The sequence below is a fragment of the Bemisia tabaci genome, chromosome 1, assembly GCF_918797505.1.
Source record: "Bemisia tabaci chromosome 1, PGI_BMITA_v3".
NCBI classification, from domain to species: Eukaryota; Metazoa; Arthropoda; class Insecta; order Hemiptera; family Aleyrodidae; genus Bemisia; species Bemisia tabaci.
The window spans coordinates 75,729,198-75,747,315 of record NC_092793.1 but is presented as its reverse complement, the minus strand read 5'-3'; the positions used below and the strand labels follow the sequence as shown (position 1 = coordinate 75,747,315).

Genomic DNA, 18,118 nt, shown 5'->3' with positions numbered 1-18,118 from the left:
TATATACGTTGTCCCTAAACTGAGTCAGAAACTGTAGGTCCCAATTGCAAAACGGACGTGTTTCTATCAAACGGAACTATGTGCATTATGACGTGAGCCGTGTTATGTATTCATTGTTATGGGTCTCAGGGCTCATGCCTCAATGCACATGGTTCCGTTTGATAGAAATATGTCCAAATGTAGTCCAATTAAAGATGACGTCACATCGCCATTGTTTTTTTTAGCGAAGACTAGTACCGTTACGTTGGGAGAATCCCATAGCAGGAAAAAAATCCGAAAAGGTGAATAAATCCTGAAGCTCGCATTTCCATCAACGAATTAGCGAATGTCTCAACAGAAGTGGGGATTTCAAACACGAGTAGTATTTGGTTTTTTCCATTTTCCTGGTAAGGAAGTCTAGCATGACATGAAAACAGGAAAGACGACCATGTTAAGACTCGCGTTAGATAGTCCTGATTTCAATTAATTTTGTCCCACCGAGGAAGGGCCAATGGCTCCTTTCAAGCTCCAAACATCGGTAGGGTTGGTTAATTGCATTTTCAATCAAATCATTTCTTTAACAATTTGTACGGTTTTTTATGATTTTGATGATTCTATGAAATTTGACGCCTAAATTGTAGTAAGAAGAAAAGTGTTTACATTTTAAATTCGTTATTTTTTAAATAAATTAAAATTAAACTAGGCGTCTCAAAATACAACATAAAAATTTGTATGATTTTGAAAAATTTTAAGGTGATAGGAGCTTACCTTAAAATTTGCATAACCTGCAGTAAAATCTTCTTTGTATTGTGTATTTTCGTAGCAGTAAATCACTGTAACCCTTAATTGCAAGGATCCTTCTCCCAAGTCATATTGCTGAATTATACTAAAGGTTTAAAAAAAATGTTCTCTGTGTAGGGTGCTACTTTAAAGGTTCCTGTAAACCTCCCTCAGTCACAATGGAAACCATCTACATCTTCCTACGGAAAAGGGCTGTCTAAAGAACACGATGCTTACGGGTCTTTCACCCCGGAACATTTAAAGGGATAAAAAAACGAGTATAGAAAAATTCCAAATCCCAGAGTATTTGGTCTAGCCGGATTGGCAGCACTGTCTCAGCATGAAGGCTATTTCCATTTAAATATTCCGTCACATTCATACGGCGCAATGATACAACTATTTGAACTCTCCGGAATGCGTGAGGTATCAAGCCGCATTTGAAGGCGTTTTCAAAACAGCTTAGTTCCGATACCCGGATTATCGTTTTGCATACTTCATATTCTTTTGTTATATTCCGTGCCTCTTGTTTATTTCTAATCCTCGTAGAAAAACTACCCATTTGCTAAATAGAATTCTAGCTGGAGCGCACTTCAGCTATGCATTCACCACTGCAAAAATGTCAAAGGAAATCGACAAGCCCAGCGCGCATGGAGGCTACCTCCATTTCAATCTTCCGTCACATACTTACGGCGCAATGATACAACTATTTGAACTCTCCGGAATGCGTGAGGTATCACGCCGCATTTGAAGGCGTTTTCAAAACAGCTTAGTTCCGATACCCGGATTATCGTTTTGCATACTTCATATTCTTTTGTTATATTCCGTACCACTCGTTTAGTTATAATCCTCCTATAAAAACCACCCATTTTCTAAATACAATTCTAGCTGAAGCGCACTTCAGCGCAGTCATGACTGCGAAAATGTTAACGGAAATCGAAAAGGCTAGCGTGCATGAAGGCTATTTCAATTGTAATCTTCCGTCGCATTTCTAAGGCGCAATGATACAACTATTTGAACTCTCCGGAATGTGTGAGGTATCACGCCGCATTTGAAGGCGTTTTCAAATCAGCCAAGTTCCGATACCCGGATTATCGTTTTGCATAGTTCATATTCTTTTGTTATATTCCATGCCACTTGTTTATTTCTAATCCTCGTAGAAAAACCACCAACTTGTAAATACAATTCTAGCTGAAGCGCACTTCGGCTATGCATTCACCATTGCAAAAATGTCAAAGGAAATCGACAAGCCCAGTGCACATGAAGGCAGGCCCGCCACAAGTGGGGGATACTGGGTCCCTGGTACTGGGGCCCGGGTCCCGGAGGGGGCCCGTGTTACCCGCGAAAAGCCACTACGAATTCACATGCAACCCTTGTGTCGTAAGAAAAAGTGAAAAACTTACCCTAATAATTTCGCAAAAGGTGAATAGATTTTCAGAAACACGCTGGGGCACTGTAGAATTCTTCTTAAATTTTCAAAGAAGTATACTTCTTGGAAAATTTCTATCTATTTTCAAGATTTTCAGCACAGATCGATATTTTTAGTAATACTGCGTTTCATTTTCTTCCGTCGTCAGATGCTAAGTTGAGTCTCTAGTCTGGGCATCCTCGACTTCAATGGTTCACGGCTCAACTCCCTTGCCGTAGACAAACGAATGGGGAGTCCAGGGGGGCCTGGCCCTCTTAGAACTGAAAATAGTATCATATGCCCCCCCCCCCAAAAAAAAATAAAAATTTTCCAGATGTTTTGAATGCAACAATTCGCAAGTATTTTGTGCTGAAAGTAGAAAAAAAAACAAAATTATTCCGCTGAAATTGATGGAAAATTCTTTATGGAAGCTTCAAAATGCGTCCGATTAGTCGTATAAATTCTAAAATTTCTCGGGGGATGCCCCTCGGACCCCCTCCCCCCTCCGTGCTTGGGGCCCGGACCTTTCCAGGGCCCGACATGGGATGTGGCGGGCCTGGCCTCAGGTCGTTGCGAGAGGTGGACGTGGACGCGACACTCTCTGCCGCTCAGTGGATCGAGTCTACCAGAGAGGTCGACGTGAAATCGTTGACTAAAACTGCAAATTTTCACGTTTATTTCTTCACATTTTGAATTTGAAAGGGCGTCTCAAGAGAAACATTTTACGAGGAAATCATTGGAACCAATTTTGTATAAACGGAGTCATAAGCGTTTAAAGTTTCCACATTTTGTTCGACTTCTCAAATTGACTCGATCCACTGTGTGGCGTACCATCCTATCGCGAAACCGCGCGGGCAAGAACCCAGAATTCGGGTGCACACCTGCCGCGGCCAGGTCGTGTCTCCCGCCAGATATGACGCGATCGGCATCGACGTCTTTATCAGTCATGGCTTTTCCGTCCTCGGAACGACACCGGTTGCTTGGGGGCGCGTCACCGGTTTCTCCGGGGAGTTCCCGTGGGACCGTGGTCCCCCTCCGGGAGTCCCACCCGCGGGCTTTTATTGCGCCTCGCGCCCGGCAATTCATCAATCGGACTTTTCGCGACTCGGACGATCAACCAGTCTTCTCTCTGTCTCCGCGACGGCGTCTCCTCCGACCGACTCCTGCCCGACGCGATCCCTTGTGCGCCGATCCTGTCCCTCGTGCCCGCTTCCGGTGATCCCGCGACGTCCCTGTGGTCCATAACCAAGACAATTGGCTCCCTCGTCTCGGCGACTCACGCGAAAAACAGCCAAAATTAGGTACACACTTTGGATACCGAGCCTCCGTTTCCCGGCGATACTCAAGCCGTGGATGCATCCGAACCAACACTTCTACCATTTAAGGTACTTCCTCTTTTTCTAACCACATTGCACCTATTACAGAAATTGAGGCCTTGGGCACAGGACAATTGAGGGGTTTGGAGGACATGGCGCACGAGTGCAGTTTTTGAAAAAATTGAGATATTAAAGATTACAAGTAAAACTAATCATAATGCATATTCTGTGAAAAATTCGCTCCCGAATTCCAATTTTAAAGCATGAAAAAGTCAGTTTGAACTTTTTGTTCGTCATAAGGATCCATGTAATTTCGAAACTTCAAACATGTATTTCACAAAATAGCAAAAACTGCACTTGTGCGCCTTGTCCAATTTTGGTCAAAAATTGGCGTGTTTACCTCATCAACCGAAAAAAAGAATAAAAAAGGAAACAGACGGACAAACAAACTAATAAACAACAAACAAACAAACAAACAAACAAATAAACAACAAATAACAACAACAAGCAAACAAATAAACAAACATACATTTACACCGATGTTAATATCTGACTTTCTTGAATAAAATTTTACATATGAGTTAAGAAAAATGTAAAAATAATTTTAAAAAACGCTAATTGGTCTTCCTTAAAAGCGTAGAGTTTATCAAGAAATATGTAAGAGCGCAATGTAAAATACGTGTTTCTAATCTTTAATCGTATAAGTCAACGTCACGCCTTGAGGGCAAATATTTTAATCTATTTTTTTTCTCATATAAAAAATGTTCCCTAAAATTGAGCTCGGAGCTTAGAGAAATTACCACAAGCACTGATCAAAGAAAGAAGCGAATTGTTTAGAAAATAAGGCATTTATTTGTTCGAGTATAACGATTCGATTACAGATTTTCTTGTCATTGTCTCAAATCCCACCTGATCCTGCAACTTTCAACTTTGATATAAAGCTTTCGTCGCTATCCCTACCCATTACGTTTAAAAGATACCGCTTGCAGTTCTCAGGATGGATTTATTCAGAGTCCGTTAAACTAAATATCACGATGCCTGTATTCTTTGCATGCTTTATTTTATTTATTTTTTTTTTTTTTTCAACGAGGAATTAAAAACATAATTCCTTGCAACCTTCTCTTAATTTTCCTCAAATTATGAAGAATACAAACACAATTTTAAAGTCAAAACTCTTGCTTGAGGTTCTGGTAAAGAATCAGAGCTGTTAAAAAAGGAAGGGAAAATAAACTAGAAATAAATTGAAATAGATAAAGAAATTAGGCAACCTTTGATCGAGTTAGATCGATTCTAGTTGAAACTGTCCGATTGGTGAATGTGGCAAATGCCACAGATTCAAACTGTTGCCTATCTATGCTTATTCTGTTTATCTGTTGTTTTCAACAGATGAAACGATATAGAAAGGAGAAAACAAGGTCTTTACAGCAAGAAAAATTCGATTCCATGTCAAATTATCGTCATGCAGAAACTTGGTTCTACCGTATTTTTCATTTTTTGAAAATACACTTTCCTGGAATGTGAAAGAATCACTCTTGGTCCATTCCCTCAGAACTTAGAGATGATTTATCGTACACCTTTTATTTTGTTATCATACAAACGACGACAGTGCCGTATGGGGTGTAAAATAAATACAGAGGGTTTTTTGTCATAGATAAACATAAATATTTAACAGTATGGACAAAAGGACAAATGAAATAATTTGATAAAATAATGCAATTTCCTTTCAAGTAAAAGTATGTTCATTCAAACACAGGCATTTCAAAGGAGTCATCAAGTAGTCATCTCTTCAGTTTCTGGATGTGCTAAGGAAAATAGTGATTGTAATAAGGAAGCGATTGATTAAAGAGAGCTGATTAGTTTGTGATAATGGGTCTAATTTTGCTCAGTGTTTTTATAATCATTGACTATAAATATTTATGACTATAAATATTTAAATGTTAGTCACCGAGATCAGAAAAGTCAAACAACGTAGATAATCAGTTAAAGGACCATTAAATTGCTCGTTTCAAAACCAGTAACACTTGACCTTCAAATTATTTCGGCTCGCATCAATTTTTTTTAAAAAATAGAAAATAAAAAAGTAAAAAGTAAAAAAAATAAAATGAAAGAATATAAAATGAAAAAAATGAAAAAAAAAAACAAATAAAATAAAAATAAAATCAGGCTAAATATTACTTCCGAGTTTTAGAATATTGTCAAGAGTGAGGAACCTATATTTATTGTCAGATGAGGAAGTCTGGCTGACGGCTCTCTTACACGGGCGTCTAGCTGCCTTAATATTCTGTCAAAGCAAACTCAGGCCATTAAACATGCGTAGAGAACGTGCGTTAAAATCCTTTACCCTCGCGGTATTTTATTCCTGGCATGTGCTGTGGTGCGGTGCCATTACTCCGTCTGAATTACCTCAACTATGCAAATGGTATGGCTACCGACGAGATCCTTTGCACTAATACTTCAACGATATTTTCTGAGGATTGACTCATTCGTCGAACACACGCCACGGTAATTTACGCTTGCTCACTGATCCTCTGTACACGTTTTTCGTGTAATAACTGAAAGTAGGTATTCCAAATACAAGGTATTTCACATACTAGCGAATTGACTTAGCTTCTGCTGATTCACGCAAAAAGACAAATTTCCCGGATCCTCCAGAATACCAGGGAGCTCTGTTAATGTCTTCCTCTTTGAATTATTTTTTTTCTTACTCCGAGCCAACTTATTAAAAAATTTCGACCATTTTCGACTATACGGAGCTTGAAACGGAGGAAAAAATAAAATAAAACAAATTAATACACCGAAAAAAAGCGATTCTGATTTAATATCCTGGAAGTGTGCGAGAACTCACAAAACGCTGGATTAACCGCCACAGCAGTTAGTTTTACATCTTGACATTAGCTAAAGTAATTAATTCAGCGTTTTATGAGTTCTCGCGCATTTTTTTACATCCAGCATTTTAAATCAGCATCCTTTTTATTTCAGTGTAAAATCCTGAGCGTAAATCAATATCGCAAATGAAGTGAGGAATAACTAGGATTTTGCCTCAACTGTCAGTGTGAGAGAACTCAATGAGCGACCTTCTTCAAATCATTGCTCCTTATTGTTTTCCGTTGCTGCATCTTATCGCTCGATTGAGCGAACGTTACCGTGACATTCAACTCTCACCTCCACATCTTATTGTTAGTTTTTATCGTCATCGTCAAAATTGGAGTGGTAATGCTCTTAACTGTCACAAGATTCAAACACCCGGAATGTCAAAGTGAGTCTGATGCCGCAATCACACGCTGAATGTGAGAGCTGAATGTGGAAGTCATCAGCCCGCTGATGCCTGAATTTTGCACGTGTCGTGCAAAATTTAGCAACGATTCTCAGCGACCATCGGATAATGTCGGATTGGTCTGCACTATTCAAATAGATCTGATACATAGCTGGATGAAAATCACTCGAATTTGCGAAATTTCAGCTGTTGAGCGATGAATGCTGACTTCCATATTCAGCTGCCAAATTCAGCGTGTGATTCCGGCATGAGGAATGCGTTACAAGACAATGAGTACATTGCAATTTCCGACAAGTTGCGTGAGCATTAATTTTAGATTCTGCTCAAGCGCTGAAATTAATTTTTTACCAAACGCTTCAGAAATCAGATGAAATTATGCGAAATAAGTCAATCTACATTGAAAAATTTGTTCAAAGGATAGTTTGGATCTTGCGATGAGAGTTAGGAGGCTAGTAGGGCTTATTTACTGCCCTAAACGGAGAAAAATACGTCGGTTACACAAACCGAATAGTTCGGTAGGCGCTTTGGATCGAAGTATTGAACCTTTAGTCAAGTAAATTCCCCGCTTCAGTCGACAGAATATATGGATGCAACTATTCGTGTTCTGCGGAAGTCTGTGTTGCATACGCATACATTTGAAGGAGCTCTATCTTTTCTTTATAACAATGCCTGGTTATACAAATATTCTTGTTCTGCGGGTGTTCGTGTTTTATACACACAAAATTGAAGGTTCTTCGCATTTTCTCCGCCCTTCAGTGCAGAAATGCGCATCGTGCAACACATTGCAAATGGATTTTTTTCTATCAAACGGAACTATGTGCATTATGAAGTGAGCTCTGTTACGCATATATTCTTATGGGTCTCAGGGCTCATATCTTGATGCACATAGTTCCGTTTGACAGAAATACGTCCAAATCAACGGTGAAACTGTCAAACCATGCACCTCGTTCGTGACGTTTTCAAATCTCCGATCCTATTTTATCTTTTATAAAAGAACAAATCAACATTATTCTTCAAGGTTATACCAAAATTCACTTTACAGAAAGAGGAAAAGTCACGGTGGGTTTTAAAAATTTACGTCGAGTAGTTATCTGCGTAAAAAATAAAGTATGACAGGAAGTCTGCATTATCGCAAACCAAGTTAAGTACTTGCTTGGGAGTTTTAACGTTGACATTTTCTATGCAAACCAAAGTTTTCAGTCGGTTGCACTGAATCTTTTGTTTGTAGAGCTGTGATTCAAATGAGCTGTGTGGTGTGTATGTGAGCTGAATTGGTCGGTTTGATTAACTGAAGTTTCAGTACTAAGAATTAAAAGGCACCAGCAGAACTATTTGATTCACACAACCGGAGGTTTTTATTCTCCGTTCGGGGACGTTTATTACCGCGTGCGTCAAGGACCATCACGGAGACACATTGTCATCGACCAAAAAATCGGACAACTTACTTAATCGATTTATTCGACTTATTCCACTCTCATGAACGATCAACGTTTATACATATGAGAATCTAATGGGCAAGGTTTTATATGTTTTAAGGTTTTAGGTGTTTTTACTTTCTCGCTTTCCTCGCGGGTAGAGGAAATATCGTCATCGTCCGAGAAAAAAGAAAAAGAAAAAAAGTTGAAATTTCATAATTTTTAGGCGTTTTAAGGTGCCTAAGAGTGAAAAATAACCATACTTGAAACAATTTGTGCCCGTCCATCAGGCGTGCCCTTTTGCTGTGCACGGCCTTACCTCAAAATATATCTGTTTACTTTCATTCACAATTTGCATGGAGGACGATATCTATGGTCCCCTTATTTATCATCCTCTTAGACCCTTGCTCTATCTGCCGGCGAGACATAGAATACCACGACAAGAATCGCTTTTAATCGAAGTTGTATCTCTTCCACAAACTTCGATTATTTTCGATGGATTCTCGCGGGCTCTTATCTAGTCCTGCGGTCTGGCGACGTTGCGCGTTGATCGGAGACTAAGATCGTTAATTATTCCGTTCTGCTGAATTCTCACCGGAGCCGAACCGCGTGTCTCTTCTACTCGTATTGAGGAAGCTGTAAAATCAGCGACGGAGTCCAATAGCACTTTAATTGGCGTTCTTCCGTCATGAAGTTCCGCAAAAATAGACAAACTCGGGCGATCTAGGTTTTCGGCATTGCGTTGATTACCTGAGTTCAACGTGCGTATATGCAGAAACGTCTCCTGTTATTATAATCATTCCTTTTTCACCTGGTTTTTTTTAACCTCTACATCTCCAAAATATTAAAGTTCGCTATATATTTTGGGATCTTGCCATTATTTTGAAACGGGAACAGCCTTCGTTCGTGTGTCGGCTTCAACTGCGAAAACGATGAATTGTGGATTTATAGAATGCTAATGTACGATGTTCAGGAATTTCATTACATGCTCACTGGGTTAATGTGGGCCGCTGTTTTAATGATTATGTCGCAGTCGTATGGCAAAAATTAACTTACACACAAAATAAACAAACAAACCGAAAAAAAAAAAACCAAAAAAAAAAAACCAAAAAAAAAACAAAAAAAAACAGGAGAATCGCACTCTCAGGAGTTCCTTGTTTTCCGAATACAACAACTGTTGCATCTAAAAAGCGACTTTAGTATGCGCTGTAAAAATTCAGTTGTCACGTCTAAAATTTATTTGAAAATAAAGTTTCCTGCTTAAGTAGATTGATTCAAGTATACATATTTTGGGGCAAATACGGAAGGAATCTTAATACTCCTAATAATAAAGCAAAGGATGAGTCACGCTGATCAAATCATTTCGTTGATTGCATGAAAAATTCCCAAAACAATTTGCACGATATGCAAAATTTAAGAGAAGACAATTTTTGAGGAAATTCTGCTCAAATTTTCAATATTATAGCAAAAACACTGTGGTAGCAAATTAAAACAACTGAATTGAAGATGTGTCATTAACTATATATAGAACGTGATTCCGTTCATGTAAAACGATTCACGAATCAATGATACAAAAAATTCGCTTTTACAGCGCTCTCTGGCGCTCTGCGACACTTAGTCGCCAAAGTCCCCTATCCTCCATAAGTCCCAAGGAGTTGGGACTCTCTCATCTCATTCAAATCCCCCTGGCACCTGTCATGATCCTTTCATTGAGCGTTCCCTTTGACTCCTCCCAGAAGGGACCCAATCAAGCATCTTCTTCGGTAGCCTTTCTTCTGTCATCCACAATCAATCCACTTTTGGAAATTATCACTTTGCTCGTATGCATGGCAACGGCGCCGGTGCATGAGAAACATATCAAGAATGGGCGCGTGAGCCATTTCGTCTAAACGCATCCCACAAGATTGTCAAATTGTGATGGATGTGCTTATTAAAAACGAGGAATTTTATAGGAAAAAATGCGATTTTTAACGAAATCTTTCAAACATGTTTCAATGTGACATACGATCGTTCTCACGGAATCCACAATTAGGCGTGTATTTGAAATCAAGTGTGACCAATACGACACTACGATGCACGGCTGCCACCTTAGCATCAGATATTTTTAATACATATTTTCCTATAATATTTCCCCTATGAAATTGAAAAAATACCCTCAGTTCATAGCTTCCAACATAAATGTTCCTTGATTTTTATGTAAATAGGAAGCAACATTGAGCAGCTAGAAATATTTACGATGCACTAAACATATTCGAATACAAAAATGAGCATGCAGCAAACTGATTGACTAATTATTTTCAAGAGCTAGCGAATGACCCTTGTCGATCAAAAGTTTCTAATTCATTTAGTTGAAATAAGTCCAGTATTATAAGACAGTAAAGCTGCGTTTTGAGTGGTAGATTATTACGTTTCATACAAGAAGAGAGGAAGACAGTAATTTGGAAAAAGAGAATTTTTATGCGGTATCTCTCTTATCTTAGAGTTTAAAACAATATTCAACATTCATTTTCTCGACTAAAGCTCGTACTTATCTAATAAAGAAATAATACGTCGTTGGAGATAAATGGAAAAATTAATTTTTGACATAGATTGAGGAGCTGCAGCTGATACACTTCCTCTGACCGTAGCTCAATTGGACTTCGTTTACCAGAAAGGAACCAAACTACATCAGCTATTGCCAAATTTAACTGGCCACTTTAATTATTTACAAGAGAACGTTTGTGAGGAGACCTTTGAAAATTTTAAGGAATTCGCTTCGTGCTATGCAGAAAATTCTCTGAAATTTGCACAAAAATCCTTACAAACATTCTCTTGTAAATAATTAAAGTGGCCAGTTAAATTTGTCGGCCTCCTATGGTGTAGTGGTTGTAGCGCTTGCTCTATGATCGGGAGGTCCCGGGTTCGATTCCCGGCCAGGCGACCTGAGTTTGATGGTCTCAAGCAATGGTTGCCTGGGACTGGTTCAGTAGGGACGGAGGGGGGATGGGACTTAAAGCGTGGGATTAGCCCTTGTGGGCTATTTGAAGTAGTAAAAAAAAAAAAAAAAAAAAAAAAAAAAAAAAAAAAAAAAAAAATAAGACGTAGTTTGGTTCCTTTCTGGTAAACGAGGTCCAATTGAGCTACGGCCAGAGGAAGTGTATCAGCTGCAGCTCCTCAATCTATGTCAAAAATTAATGTTTTCATTTATCTCCGACGACGTATTCTTTCTTTATTAGATAAGTACGAGCTTTAGTGGAGAAAATGAATGTTAAATCCTTACAAACGTTACAATGTAAAAAATTTAAATTATCTAATTAAGGTTGGGAATAGCTGATGTGACTTGGTTCCTTTCTGCTTAACGCGGTCCAATTTTCATATGCCAGGGTGCATCCACATCGTGTGAATCACGAGTGTATGTGACTTCAGGCTGTTTTTCTTTCGGTTTCATTGGAAGTATCGAACATTAATACATAAAATAGTGACGTGTTTCTCAAATTACTTAAGTCGTTAATCGGCGCGGCGCGGCGTCTCGACGCTGAGCGGCGCGCTGGTTTTTACCGGCGCGAACTGCCGGAATCCGCGAAACCGGTGGACCAATCACAGAGCGGTCTCACCGGGGAATTTCTGAATGGCTCACCTGCTCAACAGAAGACCAACACTGTCGTGTTTAAAAAACGCCGTATGTGCCTACAAAGGTTGCCACATTTCTTCCTATAAAATATTTATTTTTGAGGAAAGCTTTGAATATTTTCCTTTGCAAATTCCTGATACTGTAGATCCATTTTCGTATACAATTTTATGAAAATCTTGAATGACGGTAGTAACAAGTTTCCTAGAAAACCTCTATTTTATCAAATAAATTTGGCAACGTCCGAGGGCTTATACTGCGTTCTTAGCTTCTGACTTTTTAGTAGAGGTGGTGGTTCTTATGTGAGGCGAAAACAGCTTAATCGGTTTTTTCATTTCGTGAAATTTCAGCCCGGTGCCAACGCCTTTACAAGCTGTCGGTCGGCTGGATTTTCTACGAAAATCAAGGAGATAGTTTTGCAACGTGAGACATAAGTTCCCCATGGAATCTTAAAATACTCATTTGAATGGAGTTTAACAGGAAGGAACCGAATGACATCAAAATTAAACCAAGATAAAAAGATTTGCGGTCTTAAAACTGCATTAGAGGCAGGAATGTGATCGAGTAAGATACAAGTTTCACGAGATTTAGAGACGTTCTCGGTATACACACCAGGGATCTAGGCGCTATTTCTCTGAAGAAATGTTGAGAGTAAATTTATCTTAATATATGTGCATTCGATCATGAATACTTGAATAGAAAAAAACTGTATTCATAATTTATATAAAGGATGGATTTTGACATGATTTACGCCGGGAAAAAATTAGCAAAAAATGTAGGTCACCTATTCTTGAGTAGGTAACTTTTGTCATGCGGATGTTTTCTGGCCTACTTCACAAATTGAAGGCGGAAGAGCTCTGTGTGTAAGCCTTATGCCTCATATCCACCCTGTTTCCTCAAAATTTAGAGTCAGAAAACGGCACTCAGCGATTTCTTACGAGAGATGTGATCTGTCAAAACGCAATGAAAAAATTAGACAACCTTGCCGCAACAAGTCGGATGGGACTTCAAAGTTGAGGTCCGATTTTCACACCTCTTATCAAGGACACTTTGATAAGTTTCAAAGTTTCATACAAGTTTCCTTAACTCATTATCTTACCGGCTGCGGCCTATAGAGCCATAGCAGTGGTCTTTTGTCGATTTTCATGTTAACCGCAGGGCTTTCATTTTCATCGGTATGAATATCAATGAATAAACAACGGAAAACTCTATGTGCAATCGATTACACTCGCGCATTGAGGCCTCTTCCTCTGTTATCCCTCTGAATGGGACAATCAAAACAGATCAGACTGAATCATTTTCTCGTCATCTCGTCGAATAGATGTCACAATGGATCGCTTCAACATACCGACATTCTTGAACCGACTGTGTTTAGTTAAGTAGGTGCGTCAATGAAACTGATGAAAGTATACTGACGTACTAAGGAGAACCACCGTACAAACATTTCGGACGTTGCCAAATTTTTGCAAATAAAATAAGAAGCTTCCGGTAAACTTTTGTATTTTTTAATACATTTTTGACTTTCTTGGAGACATTTATTCGCAATTAAATCTACGTGCAATCTGATTTTAATTTCAAATACAAATATTTAGAACTCGTCTCAAAATCACGTATTTTATCGAAGACAGTTTGGCAATTCTCAAATGCTCATCCGGTATTTTTTCTTAGCATGACCGAGTAGGAGTGCTTGGCAATTTTAAATTATTGTGGTCACTGCGTTTTTTCATTGCTCACTGTATGCTCCCAAGACCTTGGACAAGCGCAATTTAAACACATAGAAGTATAGAGAGCACAAAATAGACGGGGAGGAGTGAGTGTGAAAAGGGGGGGGGGCGAGGAAAGAGACAAATACTATACTACTGGGTTTTAGAGTTTGAATTTGATAAACCAACCAAATCCACATAAGACAACTGAAACATTACCTCACAGATTACTGAAGATCTTCAGATGAGCATATTTTTACCATTCAGGTGAATCTTTAGAGCCCCCCCCCCCTTTTTTTTTTTTTTTTTTTTTTTTTTTTTAAGAAATGGCAACCGATATACTTTGATCTTTTTGTAACGTTATTGGAGTCCGTGCGTATTCTCCTGCAAGTTAATGTTCTGAGGTCAAAATCTGGGAGAGCTATCTTGACCGAGCATGCTATCTATACAGCTGCTACGAAGAGTTTTTCTTTCATACATCCACTGATACGGATAAGAAATACATCCTTTGAACTTTGAGAATTGGATTTGGAAAAAAAGTAGGTTTAAGTAATGTGACCTCGAATCGATCAATCTTCCTACAAACTAATTTGGTGCCCACGTCATTCGATGTTTATTGCTATTTTTATATGGTGCCAATTTAAACATATACTTGATCTCATTATATTTATGCCTGGTTGGTCAAATGCGCGTAAGTATTTCTCACAATCAAAATTTCTCGTGTTGGAGGGGGGTTATAAATTGATTTATGATCTGTTAATGACATATTCGCAGAATTTACTGATACAATAAATACTCATTAACCGTTTGTACCCGGGGTTACGTTCCGGTTTAGACGCTGGAACCATCGAACATCGCTGGTTTGCCTTCCGTTTTCAGTGTAGGCAATACGAGCTCCCGCGTGGTCGTAAAGTGGTATCACTCTCAGATGTCACGATTGATTGAGGAAGAAGGCAGGAGCAATTCACTAATTGTAAGTGTGACTTGAAGCAGTTACTTGGCCTCACCCTTGGTTTGCCTTCAGTTTTCAGGGTAGGCAACACGCCCTCCCGCGTGGTCGTATAGTGGTATCACTCTCAGATGTCACGATTGATGGAGGAAGAAATTAGGAGTAATTATACGGAGCGTGGCTCCATGCCACGCTTGGTGATTTATTTTTTTCCACGATGCGACACATTTTTAGTACGTAATCATGTAAATAAAAACTAAATTTTTCTTGTAGGTAACTGTCAAGGCGGGTTCGCTTTCTATGTTTTTTTTTTTTTTTTTTTAAAAAAGAAAATACGATCAACTGTTCAAACAACGTGAGTTGGGATTACTTTAACAGTTTGTACGGTAAAACCAGGTGCTAAAACAGATATTACTGCTATTCAAAGGAAAAACGCCGCGTGAACTTTCTAATGTTGTCACATTCCCCCTATAGAATATCTGTTTTCGAGGAAAATTATGAGCTTCTTCCTTGAACTTTTCCAAACTAATGAAATTGCGATTCCAATTCTTAAAAATATTCTCGAGTTTTCGGCAAATTTGTGTTGGATCCGAGAAAATTTCGCAACGTCTGAAGCTCATGCGGCGTTCTTACCAAGCACAGCAGTATTTAAGAAACTAATAAATATTAGTAAATTATCGGTGGAGCCCAGTATAACGGATCGGTCGAATTCCAACTTGCTGATTCTGAGTGTTAAGTACACTGGTTGGGACTCGTGACATTGTTGCCAGATTGTGCTGAAAGTCAGCGGTTCTCCGCATTTGAATCCATTTAAAATATCCACAATGAAAGGCATTACCTGGCAACCAAGACTCATGGGGACAAGTGCGAACTGAGGCTTTGCGTCTCGCTAATTAATTCCGATCGTTGATCAGAAGGTCAAAACCCCAACTCTCTGATCATGAGTGTGTGTCGCCCATTTATTTAGACGAATTTGTCACTGACCTCCTACCGCCACTAGTAGCGCCTCAATCTATATTGTAAAAGCCCGCCCGGCAAAGTTTCCATCACGTGGCCGTTGCTTTCCGATTTTTGCATGCAATCTCCTCTTGTCCATTTTCAAAGTCATACCGTTGAATTCCACGCAAGGCCCGCATCCCCCCCCCCCCTGTTCGTTCTCCGCGTGATGATGAGTATGATATAATTGCGAGTTTTGCACGTTTTACACTGCGAAAAATTTCCTTTCCGATCATTAGGAAGCCTTATCAAATATATTACGAAAGTACGACAGGAACCCCTCCTTGGAAAAGAACTAGATCTCCTTGTTTCAGACAGCTATAACGGCGGCGTAAGTTCGCAATCACATATCTCATTTGCGGTGTCTGAAAATCTCCGCCTCTATGTTATTTCTTTAAAGGAGAACAAATTGACATCATTCCTTGAAGTTTTCGCAGAATTTTCGTTGCACAGAGAAGAAAAGTCACGGCAGTTTTAAAGTTTTAAGGCCGTTGAGTAGTTTTCCGTTAAAAAAATAAAGAATGACGGGAAGTCTGCAACGTCGCAAACCGAGTTATGTGATTGCCGAATTACACCATCGATAAGTATTTTTATTATTTCAAAGACTTTGTACAATGGGCCAATGGGCAAGGCCTGAAGCAGAAGAAAACGTCACAACCACTTCAAAATCTGACGTAGAGAACAATGAAGACAACTGGAAGTTTTGAAGTCAACTCCTGAAGGATATATTAACAAGTCTTTTAAACACAGATCAAATGTAACTTCGATTATATAAATAACGTTATTTGCATTTTTGCTATTTAATCAATGCTGATCAGCTGATGTAAAAACACTCATATCTTGCCTAGGAATCAATGTTCAGACTTTCCGTTGTATGATTCGTTGTCCGTAAGAAATTTTGAAGCAAAGACATTTGGACTGCATTTTGCAATTTGGAACTATAAATTCTGGCTCTTCTGAAAAAAACACTTATGTGCATAGGGAAACTAATGGCACATACGTTGTTTTTAAACTGGGCTAGAATGTATAGTTCCAAATTGCAAAATGTGGTCCATTTAGAGTTGTGTTTTAATTCATATCTTGTCTAGGAGTCAATTGGTCACTTCAAAGAGAGTTCCTGTCGCGAAATGTTTCAAAGGAGGATTTATCTCACATTCAGTGTAATGATACGGCGAGTTTTGCAACTTTTAAGGTAGATTTGTGCCTGCCTTGAAGTTGCCTTGAAATCGCCGAATCATTTCTTTAGTATTTTTTATTTTTATAGTGGCAGGACATTGTTCTGAGGTTTTACTCTTCGGATAATTTCTGACTTGTGAGGTGTCCTTAGATCATGTTCGACGTCAACTTTTGAAAAAACTGATGGAGAAATTTTTACACTTCTGATCGCCACCAACCTGACCAGTCCGCTTCCCTTTGAATGTGGAGGTTGGCAACGACTCCAAGTCGGATAATTCGTGTGGGAAGGCTGGCTGCCTTTACGGGCCCTGAGGCCTCCATAGAACGATCTGTCCAAACTCTTCCAATCTAGGTACTCCACCGGAGGCCAACGCCGATAGCGCGTGCGGAGAACGCAGCAATTAAGAGCACTTGTGTCTCGATTACGTGCCACGCTGCCGCAGGTGCACTATGATGCAGTTGGCGATGCAAGTTTGACAGTCCCGGGCCAATGACGTTCGCTGATTGTGGGGCCCTCGACGCAGGAGGCGCGGCGTACAGTGGACGCGGAGCACCAAATTGTGGCAACACCGAAAAAAATAATATTACATCCTGTGAATGCAAATTTAACTGCGGGGGCAGTAAAGGCAGTATCTTGGGATCACCAGACACATTTTTGACATCCTAGATGCTAAAGCAGCATATTATTTTTTTCGGTGAACAAATCGGGGAATGATAAGAATGTCACATAATTTCACACTCTACTCACTAGTTTCAAACTTGACAACAATTTTGCAATATTTTAAAATCCAAGAGAGTCCTCGAAAAAGATTCGATTGCTTTTATTTTTGTTTTAGGAAATAATCAGAGAGCTGAATGAAATGGCATGCATGTTAATGAATAAACAGAGGTTTAACTTATATTTGACATCAAGTTTGCAGAATTGATACCATGCACAAGGGTGCAAGAAAAAAAAAGAATCTCCAAACGCACTATGGTTCCCGAAATTCTCTTTTTGTATAGACCAATTTTTGATATTTTTTGGAATTTTTTATCAATAAACACCTCCTCCTTTTTTTATACATTTTAGGTTAAAGACCCTCTCATTATGAAACAAGCTATCTGATACTGCACCACCGAGGACTTGATAATCTCAGCGAAATATGTCAGTTATCAGAGAATCAAAGGACTCCCTCACAAAAAAGTCAAAAGCGGTCCCAGAAAGACGAAAAGAAACGAAGGATATAGAGTCAGAAGAACTGATAAGAATGGAACAGCAACGATCGGTGATTCTGACCTGCACTGACAAAAAAGTTTGGAGTCTCTCAGTGGCCAAACAATTAATTTTTATACCGCAAACTATTAATATTTTCAAAAGAACTTCCTTCAAGCTCTCTGATTCATCTTTGATCAGGGATTCACGCCAATATTGACCGTTACTGTACAATACATTGAACCACCCACAACTTTATCCTCGAATTCAACAGCTTTTTCAGCTTTTGTGATACCTCAAAGATGTACAGCAGTGCTGTTTGCGAT

The 18,118-nt window shown here is 39.1% G+C and overlaps 1 protein-coding gene across 1 annotated transcript in view; it reads left to right on the top strand.

The window, feature by feature from the left end:
* Positions 1–3,112: 3,112 nt before the first annotated feature.
* Positions 3,113–18,118, top strand: part of LOC109036365 (sodium-coupled monocarboxylate transporter 1) — a 41,951-nt gene continuing 26,945 nt past the window's right edge. Inside the window, exon 1 of the mRNA XM_019050547.2 lies at positions 3,113–3,549. The gene's annotated coding sequence lies outside the window, so the exon portion shown is untranslated. The remainder of the gene's footprint in view (positions 3,550–18,118) is intronic.